The sequence below is a fragment of the Lolium perenne genome, chromosome 3, assembly GCF_019359855.2.
Source record: "Lolium perenne isolate Kyuss_39 chromosome 3, Kyuss_2.0, whole genome shotgun sequence".
NCBI lineage: Eukaryota > Viridiplantae > Streptophyta > Magnoliopsida > Poales > Poaceae > Lolium > Lolium perenne.
This window is the reverse complement of record NC_067246.2, coordinates 77,224,953-77,237,368: the sequence shown is the minus strand read 5'-3', so window position 1 is coordinate 77,237,368 and position 12,416 is coordinate 77,224,953.

Here is a 12,416-nt window from a genome sequence, read left to right as displayed (position 1 = left end):
CTTCCACTTTATTCTCGTAATCATTGAGCTATGCTTATGCGCTTTCCACTTTATTCTCCTAATCATTGATCTTCACCTTGGAGTCGTAAACGTCATGGACTCGAAACGTAAAGAATATGCGGAATGGGCGGACATGGCTGCCATCCTCCGTAGGTAGTTTCAATCAATTTCGTATTGGCATCTTCATCTGCTCTAATTCGAAGATATCATCAACTAATCAATTACTCATTTACTCATTATTTTTTGCCGGGCAGGGCTTGGAAACGGTTCATCAATACTGTTCCGGGTGAATGGAAACCGGAGCTTACATTTAAAGATTACCCTGTAAGTAGTACTATATATATAGCTATGTCCGTGAAACTTTATATATGATATTTACTTTCAATACGATGCTTGATTATTAGTTTGATCGAACTATTTTTTCGTAAAGTGTATGAGGCAGGAACAAGGGAATAACTTATGTGGATACTACGTCTGCACCTTCATGCGTGACATGTCCTGTCCCAAGGGTGGGGATGCCCAAATACACCACACTCGTGTACGATAACAAATTTTCACAATTAATCTTAATTAGTACCATCTATTGTATTGAGTTCCATTCATATATTGATCTCCTTTTTTAAATATAGATGACACGCCTGCGGGACACTCTCATAACAGCGGATCAAATAAAAGCAATTCAAGAGGAAATCGCGGGATTCTTTATTACCGAGGTCCTTACCCCAGGTGGAGAGCACTATCGGAAGATCGTGACGGCGGAGGATATTCGTTCAGGAGATGTTGTATTGTAAATATGCATGCATTACGTGTATTGTGTTGACTATGTCGTGTACTGTTGACGATGTCTATATATATTCATGACGATTTTTTGTGGTTTCTTGAATGATATATATGCATTGCTGAAACTCTGCCGCGGCAGAGAAACGCCCTGTTTCTCTACCGCGGCAGAGAAACGCTGGTACAGCCTAAATCTGTGCCGCGGCAGAGAAATAGCAATTCTCTGCCGCGGCAGAGAAACATAGGCCCGGTTCGTACCACGAACCGGGACCAAAGCCCTTCCACCGCGAGCTCGCTGGCCGCACCCGGTTCGTACTATTGAGCTCCCTGGCCCAATAGTGCGTTTCCAGATCCAATACAGTCGCTTCTTAAAAGTGTTTGTAATAGTGGTTTAAATTTGAATTTGAATATGAATTTGTAATATTACTGAGTATTTTTATAAGTGTTTTTAGTGGAAGGTAGTACTCCCTCCCTTCCTCGATGTATAGTTTTCCCGAAAAAAGCTTCAGAATATAAGGTGTATTGCGTAGAACCACTCAGTTGGACTTAGCTCATGCAAACTCCTCTATTTAGTAGTAATATTGCCCAAAACTCGTGTAAGTTGCCCTCAATGTGTCTTTATTTCCGTGCCAAGAACTATACACCCTATATTTAGGAACGGAGAGAGTAGTACTGAGCATTTAAATTTGTCATAAAACAAGGAAATATATAAAAATACATTAAAATAGATAAAAAAACATTAAAACACTCATAATAGTAGCATTACGATATATAGTGTCGTGTCACGACACGAACACGTACATAGTAGGCTTGTTACACATAGATAAAACACATAAAAATATAAAAATACTACGGGGCTGGCCCCACCCCAAACCCTAGCTAGCCATGGCGTCGATCTAGCAGCCATCCTCGCCGCCGGGAGGCTGGCCTACTGCCCGCCCGTCGGTGGCCGCCACCCTACTGCGATCCAGTCCTCCCTCCTCGCCACCATTTGGGCCACGTCGACCGTGCCTCCCGGTGAGCCTCCCTTTCCCGGCCAGCCTCCGCCTCGGCGCGCCTCTTCTTTGCCGCGTCCCGCCGCGCCTCATAAGCTTCTAGGCGAGCCTCCAGGCGTTCTTGCTTCTTCGACCACGTCTCGGTGCGGAGGATGACGACGCCGTTCAGGTCGGGGTTGTGGATGAAGACGTTGGTTAACTCCTTGGGGCAGTCGAAGTTAGAGCGGTTGGCGGTGCGTTCCCCTCCTCCACCCCGCCCTCCTCGCCCGCGTTGGGATCGCTTCTTCGGGGGCTTCGGCGGCGACCGCTCATACCAATGGCGGAGCTCGGGGTGGTTGTCCTCGTCCCTCACCTCGTCGGAGGAGCTGCTGAAGGGTGGGTGGTATGACATGGTGGCTAGGCTTGGATTTTGGAAGATGAAGAAGAAGATGAAGTTGAGACGCACTATTTATTTACCCGGGGCGAGGAAGTTGAGGCATAGTGAATTAATTGGGTGAGATGAAGCCGGTTGATGAAGCTACCTAGGAAAGCATAGGAAGTAAATGGTAACGTGTGCTAGGCGATGGCAGCTGCGCGCGATCAATGCTTTGACTAAAAAACAGCTCTGATGCGACGTCCCCTGCATGAATGCGTGCATTGCACGGCTGGCCTGCCCTCCTCTGCGTCGACACGCTGCGCTCCTCTGCGTCGACATGGCAGACCGACAAGTGTTTCTGTTGCATGGTATTAATGGGACGTGTATCTTCCCTCTTAACTTGACGCCACATCAGTCTGTAGATTTAGAATTAGTCGCTAGTTATTGCCGCTCCTAAGCGAATGGAAAAAACGAAATAAAAGGAGAGAAAATCATGGTGAAATTAAGGGCATGAAAAATGGTTGATAAGACCGTCTTATTTTAACCCTGCCATGTAATCTAGATATAACAACAAAACATTATATATAGTGAGTTATTTTTTAGTGTTATGCCTAGTAATGAGAAATCCCTAAATATGTGTTGAGAGAGATTGTTGCTAAGGGATGAGCTAAGGGAAGGCCCATTATACATGCCCTAAGTGGGTTTAGGGCTTAGGGTTTAGGGTTTAGGCTTAGGGTTTATCCTACGTGGCGGTGCTAAGATATCACCACTGTACATGCCCTATGTGGGTTTTAGGGCTTATGGTTTAGGGTTTAGGGTTTGGGTTTAGGATTAGGGTTTAGGCTTAGGGTTTATCCTACATGGCAGTGCTAAGATATCACCATTGTACATGCCCTAAGTGGCATCGCCAAAATATAACCATTGTTGCTAAGAGATGATCAATTATCGTACGTGGCATCGCCAAAATATAACCATTCTACATGCCCTAAGAGATTTAATGTCTCTCACCGAATTCTAGTCGACGTGTTGGTACGACGCTTCGTGGAAGGTCTAGACGGGCCCGTGAGCTAGGTGTTGACGCGACGACGGCCAGCTGGCATTTCCCTGTCTCTCGCGAGCTGTACTACAAGTGCTGAGAGAAAAAAAAAAGCTAATCACCTGGAATAACGGGTGCTGCCGCGGATCAGGCATGATTCCTTCTAGAAGCCATGATCAGACGGCTGAGGTTGCCTCAATCAACGGTGTACGCTGCAAGCCGAGCTTCCCACGGATCGGGCTGAGGTTTCCTTCTAGAAGACTAGATCGGATGGAAAGCGTAGCGCGTTAGGGTTAGATCTGCGGCTGACATTGGTCAATAGGGTTAGCTGGTCAATAAATGGGGTTTTGAGGGGTTTAGGTGAAAATTTAAATGAGGCTAGAAAATTCAAAAAAAAATCAGAAAAATGTGAAACCAACTTTGATAGTTTTCTTATGTCATATACTAACCATATAAAATGATAAAAAAGGTGTTGATGGCACTAAACAAAAATTCATGTAAGGAATGTCATATCTCCAACAGTGACGTATGAAGTCTAAGGATGGAAGAGAAGGGTTTGAACTTTGAATCATGAAATTGAACAAAAATTGGGGAATAGCTTCACTTTGGAGTAAGTAAGAAGGATCTAGGCTTAGTTTTTCATTTTCATGTTTCAAACTTGTTCAAATCAGGGTGAAACCCGAGTTTGGCTTAAGTTTGACTAAATTTGAAACGAGGCTATAAAATTCAAAAAAATTGAAAAAAATGTGAAACCAACTCTTATAGTCTTATGATGTCATATACTAACCATATAGAATGATAAACAAGGTGTAGATGGCATGAAACAAAAAAATGTAAGGAATGTCATATCTCCAATAGTGTCATATGAAGTCTAAGGGTTGAAGAGAAGGGTTTGAAATCTGAATCATGAAATTGAACAAAAATTGGGGAATAGCTTCATTTTGGAGTAAGTAAGAAGGATCCAGGCTTAGTTTTTCATTTTCATGTTTTAAACTTGTTCAAATCTTGGTTAGGGTTAGAGTTTAGGGTTAGGGTTAGGGTTATGGCTTAGGGTTAGGGTTTAGGGTTTAGGGTTAGTGTTAGGGCTTAGGGTTAGTGTTAGGGTTTAGGGTTAGTATTAGAGCTTAGGGTTTAGGGCTTAGGGTTTAGGCTTAGGGTTTAGGGTTTAGGGTTAGCGATTAGGGTTAGAACTTTGAATCATGAAATTGAATAAAAATAGGGGAATAGCTTCATTTTAGAGTAAGTAAGAAGGATCCAAGCTTAGTTTTCCATTTTCATGTTTTAAACTTGTTCAAATCATGGTCAAACTTGAGTTAGGCCTAAGTTTGACCAAATTAAAAATGAGGATATAAAATTAAAAAATCAGAAAAATGTAAAACCAACTCACATAGTTTTCTTATGTCATGTACTAACGATTCCTAAAATATAAGTTGATTTAGACAAGGTTGAAAAAAAGTGCTTAGGAATGGGGTCGTTTACCCCCACCCCGGAGCCGTTTTTGAACACATCTTAGAGGCCGTATTGATGCATAAAGTGAGTTTACTCCAGAAAATGAAAGTTACAAAAAATTATTGATGCAGAACAATCAAATAGCATTGCAACATCACTTATTCAGGAATGCCAAATTTAAATGTTGATTTGTTTCAAATTTGAATTTGAAATATTCATAATACAAATTAAAAATCACACAAGTTTTCATGAATCAAAGTAACAATACAATACATCACCTATTCTTGGTTTTTGATTTCTTCTTCTTCGGCTTCGGCTTGCTTTTGCTTGTTTTTGTTTTATACCAAGAATAGCATTCATGCTCCTTTTTTTCTTTCCATCACTTTCAGTAGACCTTCCTAAACATATAGCATGACTTGGAGGCGGAATTTCAGGTTGGACAACTGAAGGAGATATGCCCTAGAGGCAATAATAAAGCAGTTATTATTTATATCTTTATGTTTATGATAAATGTTTATATATCATGCTATAATTGTATTAACCGAAACATTAGTACATGTGTGATATGTAGACAAACAAGAAGTCCCTAGTATGCCTCTTAAACTAGCTTGTTGATTAATGTATGATTAGTTTCATAATCATGAACATTGGATGTTATTAATAACAAGGTTATGTCATTGTATGAATGATGTAATGGACACACCCAATTAAGCGTAGCATAAGATCTCGTCATTAAGTTATTTGCTATAAGCTTTCGATACATAGTTACCTAGTCCTTATGACCATGAGATCATGTAAATCACTTATACCGGAAAGGTACTTTGATTACACCAAACACCACTGCGTAAATGGGTGGCTATAAAGGTGGGATTAAGTATCCGGAAAGTATTAGTTGAGGCATATGGATCAACAGTGGGATTTGTCCGTCCCGATGACGGATAGATATACTCTGGGCCCTCTCGGTGGAATGTCGTCTAATGTCTTGCAAGCATATGAATGAGTTCATAAGAGACCACATACCACGGTACGAGTAAAGAGTACTTGTCAGGAGACGAGGTTGAACAAGGTATAGAGTGATACCGAAGATCAAACCTTGGACAAGTAAAATATCGCGAGACAAAGGGAATTGGTATTGTATGTGAATGGTTCATTCGATCACTAAAGTCATCGTTGAATATGTGGGAGCCATTATGGATCTCCAGATCCCGCTATTGGTTATTGGTCGGAGTGAGTACTCAACCATGTCCGCATAGTTCACGAACCGTAGGGTGACACACTTAAAGTTGGATGTTGAAATGGTAGTACTTGAATATGGAATGGAGTTCGAATATTTGTTCGGAGTCCCGGATGAGATCCCGGACATCACGAGGAGTTCCGTAATGGTCCGGAGAATAAGATTCATATATAGGATGTCATTTTATGTGAATTAAAATGTCGCGGAAGGTTCTATGGAAGGTTCTAGAAGGTTCTAGAAAAGTCCGGAAGAAACCACCAAGGAAGGTGGAGTCCACATGGGACTCCACCTCCATGGCCGGCCAACCCTAGTGGGGGAGGAGTCCCAAGTGGACTCCCCCTTAGGGGGCCGGCCACCCCCCCATATGGGAGGTGGAACTCGCACCTTTGGTGGGAGTCCTAGCTTGGCTAGGTTTCCCCCTCTTATGGAAGGTTTTTGGTTCAGGTCTTATTCGAAGACTTGGACACCAACACTTGGGGATCCACCTATATAATGAGGGGCCAAGGGAGGGGGCCGACCACCCCAAGACCACAAGCTGGCCGCCCCCCTTGAAGTGGCCGGCCACCCCCTCCCAAACCCTAGACGCCCCCCTCTCCTCCATATCTCCCGCGTAGCTTAGCGAAGCTCCGCCGGACTTCTCCACCGCCACCGACACCACGCCGTCGTGCTGTCGGATTCAAGAGGAGCTACTACTTCCGCTGCCCGCTGGAACGGGAGGTGGACGTCGTCTTCATCAACAACCGAACGTGTGACCGAGTACGGAGGTGCTGCCCGTTCGTGCACTACTAGGATTTTACTTACCACCGGCGCACAGAATTAGGCTACCGCCGGCGTTTTCGTGTTCGCCGGCGATCACCTCGCCGGTGGTAAGAGGTTACTGCCGGCGCCTTCCGTTTCGCCAGCAGTAACATGACATTATCCCCGGCGTTTTTGTGTATTCGCCGGCGGTATTTGTTACCCCTGGCACAAGGCCTATTCGCCAGCACTACTTTAAACTACCCCCGGCGAACAGGCCAATTCGCCAGCGCTAAGTTTGTATAGGATTAAAAAAAAAACAGCACGTCCACACATTCATCGTGATGTCTTTTTATTTTAACAGAACAGGTACTATACTACAACGCATTATAACGCACAGACCAACAGTATGTTTAGAAAACACAAAGACTCCCATGATGTCATCCTTCTCAGCTCGCCGAAGACGTTGCCCGTCTCAGCTCGCCGAAGACGTTGCCCGTCTCAGCTCGCCAACGACATCGCCTACTAGTGGGCACCTCCACGGCCCAGCACCTAGCCAACACCTCCGGCACGGCACCTAGCCGGCAGGTCTTGCATCTCGCTGTGATTCTCCTCTTCTCCCGCACGCCTCCTATTACAAATAGCAGAATTCACGAGCATATTACAACTCTGCTGGAATGGAGTACATTACATATCAGAAAGATTGGACAAAAATCTCTTGGTCAACATCTGACAATAAGATAACAGCAAGCCTTGCTTTTGTTCTTCAATTACGACCAGCTACCTAATCTATTGGAGGCTGCATTTTTCAAGTACTCCATAGCTGATTAGTTTGTAATTGAGAAATGCTACTTATTTCTAAAGATTAAATCAAGACAACGTCCAGTCCTAAATTATCTTACACAAAAAAGTACTCATTAGTAGTGCTTTTTAATCCATTGATATCTCATTTTTGCTAGACTGCAGTACTGCTAGTGTAGCTAGTTTCAGATTTGGGCATAGCAGTGTCAATTATTGCAGGCTCAGATCTGAAAGAAAATGCACCGCAATTTCACTGTCCACCTCAAATTCAAGTTCAGAGTGACAATAAATATGATGGCAAGAAAATGTGTTAATAATAGGTGAATTGAACAGAAACAGGTATAGTGCTTGCACAGCACGATAACCAGGTTTTTGCAGCAAGAAGATACTAGCATTTTTTCAGCAAGATTGGCTCCTCGAGTAAATTAACCGCAAGAGCTTGTGCTAGTATAATCTATGGAGAAACTAGTCCTCCTGGGTAACGCACTGACAGCACATAAGTGTGTTGATATCAAACCGTCTAAATGTATTTTCTTTGAACTGAACCAACACGGACTGCAATTCCCAAATCAGAACCGAGCTCCAATCAAATCGAGATCAGCAAAAATTGTATTTACTGGTTCGTTCTAGGGACTAGAGAGAGACAGAGAGAGAGGGAGGGATGGAGGGAGAGAGAAGAGGAGAGGCGCCTCACCGGCCACACGGGGGCGGACTTGTTCCCAGCGAGGTCGTGGGAAGAGACCGCCGGGACGCATCACGTCGGAGTACTGCTGCGGCAGAATCGCCTCATGGAGGACGCCGGGAAGGAGATCTCCCCGTGGCGCGAGCTGCGCCTGCGAGTGGAGGACGACGGCAGCCAAAGCTCGCCATGGCCTGCGTCGTCACCGGCGCGTCCTGGTGGCCGGCTCGCCGGCGTGCAGCGGCAGCCGCCCTCGGCCACGCGCGTGACGCAGGCACGCGAGATCGACGGATCTGCACGCGACGTGCACGCACGCGTGCGCCGGCAAACGCCCGACCGCCGCCGCCTCTGTGACTGCCCTGGCGGGGAGATACAGAAAGGGGAGGGGAAAGGGGTGTCGTCGGGTGGCCGCCGGTGGATCTCGGAGAAGGATAAGGAGAGAACGAGTGGTGGAGAAAGAGCAGGAACGAGTTAAGGGATAAGGAGAAGGCTTGCTGGGCTAGTGCGTTATACCCCCGGCGAACAAGGCTTAAATTCGCCGGGCATAACGGGCGGACCATCCACGGGCTCACGGCCCGTACCAGCATACTTTACTTTTGGTGTGTCCAAATCAGTTTCGCCAGCGGTAGTAAACTTACCTCCGGCATTTTCGAGACAAACTCGCCGGCGGTAAATCAAGGTCCATCTAGGTGCTCTCGGTCCACCTTACCGCCGGCATTTTCAGCTCCAATTCGCCAGCGGTAACGACACTACCCCTGGCAACCCCATTTCAACTAGCCGGTGGTAACTTACCGCCGGCATCTTTAAATTGGACTTGCCGGCGGTAAGAAGTGCGGCTATAAGCCTTTCCCTAGTAGTGGTGGCGCCGGAACCGATCGTGATCAAGATCTTCTACGTGCTTTTGCAAGCGGCAAGTGAACGTCTACCGCAGCAACAAGAGCCTCCTCTTGTAGGCTTTGGAATCTCTTCAAGGGTGAGACTCGATACCCCCTCGTTGCTACCGTCTTCTAGATTGCATCTTGGCTTGGATTGCGTGTTCGTGGTAGGAAATTTTTTGTTTTCTATGCAACGTTATCCTACAGTGGCATCAGAGCCGTGTCTATGCATAGATGGTTGCACGAGTAGAACACAATGGTTTGTGGGCGTTGATGCTCTTGTTATCTTTAGTTTGAGTACTTTGCATCTTTGTGGCATAGTGGGATGAAGCGGCTCGGACTAACTTTACATGACCGCGTTCATGAGACTTGTTCCTCGTTCGACATGCAACTTGTATTGCATAAGAGGCTTTGCGGGTGTCTGTCTCTCCTACTATAGTGAAGATTCAATTTACTCTTCTATTGAAAACATTAGTATCAACGTTGTGGTTCATGTTCGTAGGTAGATTAGATCTCTCTCGAAAACCCTAAACCACGTAAAATATGCAAACCAAATTAGAGACGTCTAACTTGTTTTTGCAGGGTTTGGTGATGTGATATGGCCATAATGTGATGATGAATATGTATGAGATGATCATTATTGTATTGTGGCAACCGGCAGGAGCCTTATGGTTGTCTTTAAATTTCATGTTGAGTAGTATTTCAAAGTAGTTGTAATAGTTGCTACATGGAGGACAATCATGAAGACGGCGCCATTGACCTTGACGCTACGCCGACGATGATGGAGATCATGCCCGAAGATGATGGAGATCATGTCCGTGCTTTGGAGATGAAGATCAAAGGCGCAAAGACAAAAGGGCCATATCATATCACATATGAACTGCATGTGATGTTAATCCTTTTATGCATCTTATTTTGCTTAGATCGCGATGGTAGCATTATAAGATGATCCCTCACTAAAATCTCAAGATAATAAAGTGTTCATCCTTAGTAGCACCGTTACCAAGTCTTGTCGTTTCGAAGCATCTCGTGATGATCGGGTGTGATAGATTCAATAAGTACATACAACGGGTGCAAGACAGTTTTGCACATGCGGATACTAAGGTGGCCTTGACGAGCCTAGCATGTACAGACATGGTCTCGGAACACGTGATACCGAAAGGTAGAGCATGAATCATATGGTTGATATGATGAACACTTTGAGTGTTCGCCATTGAAATCACACCTTTTCTCGTGATGATCGGGTTTAGGTGCGGTGGATTTGGTTTGTGTGATCACTAAGACAATGCGAGGGATATTGTTTTGAGTGGGAGTTCACCTAGATTTTTAATTATGTTGAATTAAAATTTGAACTCAATTTATCATAAACTTAGTCTAAACTATTGCAAATATATGTTGTAGAGATGGCGTCCCCAATCAATTTTAATCAGTTCCTAGAGAAAGAGAAACTTAAGAGCAACGGTAGCAACTTCACCGACTGGTTCCGTCATGTGAGGATCTTCCTCTCTGGCGGAAATCTGCAATATGTGCTTGATGCACCGCTAGGTGACCCTCCTGCAGAAACTGAAACCGATGAAGTAAAAGCTGTTTACGCGACTCGGAAAACTCGGTACTCTCAAGTTCAGTGTGCCATCCTGTGCAGTCTGGAATCCGATCTTCAAAAACGTTTTGAGCACCACGATCCTCATGAGTTGATGAATGAGCTGAAAGCTATATTCGAGACTCATGCGGCCGTGGAATGCTATGAAGCATCGAAACATTTCTTCAGCTGTATGATGGAAGAAGGCAGCTCCGTTAGTGAGCACATGCTCGCCATGACCGGGCATGCGAAGAAACTCAGTGACTTGGGAATAGTGATTCCTAACAGACTGGGGATTAATCGTGTCCTTCAATCACTGCCACCAAGTTACAAGAACTTTGTGATGAACTACAATATGCAGAACATGAACAAGGAGTTACCTGAACTCTTTGGCATGCTAAAAGCTGCTGAGATTGAGATCAAGAAAGAGCACCAAGTGTTGATGGTCAACAAGACCACCAGTTTCAAGAAACAGGGCAAGTCTAAGGGAAAATTCAAGAAGGGTGGCAAGAAAGCTGCCACGCCGCCTGATGCTGAGTGCTATTACTGCAAGGAGAAGGGACACTGGAAGCGTAATTGCTCCAAGTATCTGGCTGATCTGAAGAGCGGCCTTGTCAAGAAGAAGAAAGAAGGTATATCTGATATACATGTTATAGATGTTCATTTCACTGGTTCTCGTTCTAGTACCTGGGTATTTGATACTGGTTCGGTTGCTCATATTTGTAACTCGAAACAGGAACTAAAGAATAAATGACAACTGCTGAAAGATGAAGTGACGATGCGCGTTGGAAACGGATCCAAGGTCAATGTGATCGCAGTCGGCACACTTCCTCTACATCTACCTTCGGGATTAGTTTTAAGCCTAAATAATTGCTATTATGTACCTGCGTTGAGCATGAACATTATATCTGGATCTTGTTTAATGCAAGACGGTTATTCATTCAAGTCTGAGAATAATGGTTGTTCTATTTTTATGAATAATATCTTTTATGGTCGAGCACCACAAAAGAATGGCTTATTTCTGTTAGATCTCGATAGTAGTGATACGCATATACATAACATTGACGCTAAGCGAATTAAATTGAATGATAATTCTACTTATATGTGGCACTGTCGTCTTGGTCATATTGGAGTGAAACGCATGAAGAAACTCCATACTGATGGATTACTTGAATCACTTGACTTTGAGTCACTTGATAGATGCGAAGCATGTCTAATGGGAAAAATGACAAAGACTCCATTTTCTGGTATGATGGAGCGAGCTACTGACTTATTGGAAATCATACATACCGATGTGTGTGGACCAATGAGCGTAGCATCGCGCGGTGGTTATCGTTATGTTCTAACCTTCACAGATGATCTGAGTAGATATGGGTATATCTATTTCATGAAACATAAATCCGAAACTTTCGAGAAGTTTAAGGAATTTCAAAGTGAAGTAGAAAATCAACGTAACAAGAAGATTAAATTTCTACGATCTGATCGTGGAGGTGAATATCTGAGTTATGAGTTTGGCATGCATTTAAAGAAATGCGGAATACTTTCACAATTGACACCGCCGGGAACACCTCAACGTAACGGTGTGTCCGAACGTCGTAATCGAACTCTCTTAGATATGGTTCGTTCTATGATGTCTCTTACTGATTTGCCGTTATCATTTTGGAGTTATGCATTAGAGACAGCCGCATTCACTTTAAATAGAGCACCATCAAAATCCGTAGAAACGACACCGTATGAATTATGGTTTAATAAGAAACCTAAGCTGTCGTTCCTGAAAGTTTGGGGTTGCGAAGCCTATGTAAAGAAGTTACAACCGGACAAGCTAGAACCCAAAGCGGAGAAATGCGTCTTCATAGGATACCCTAAGGAAACTATAGGGTACACTTTCTATCACAGATCCG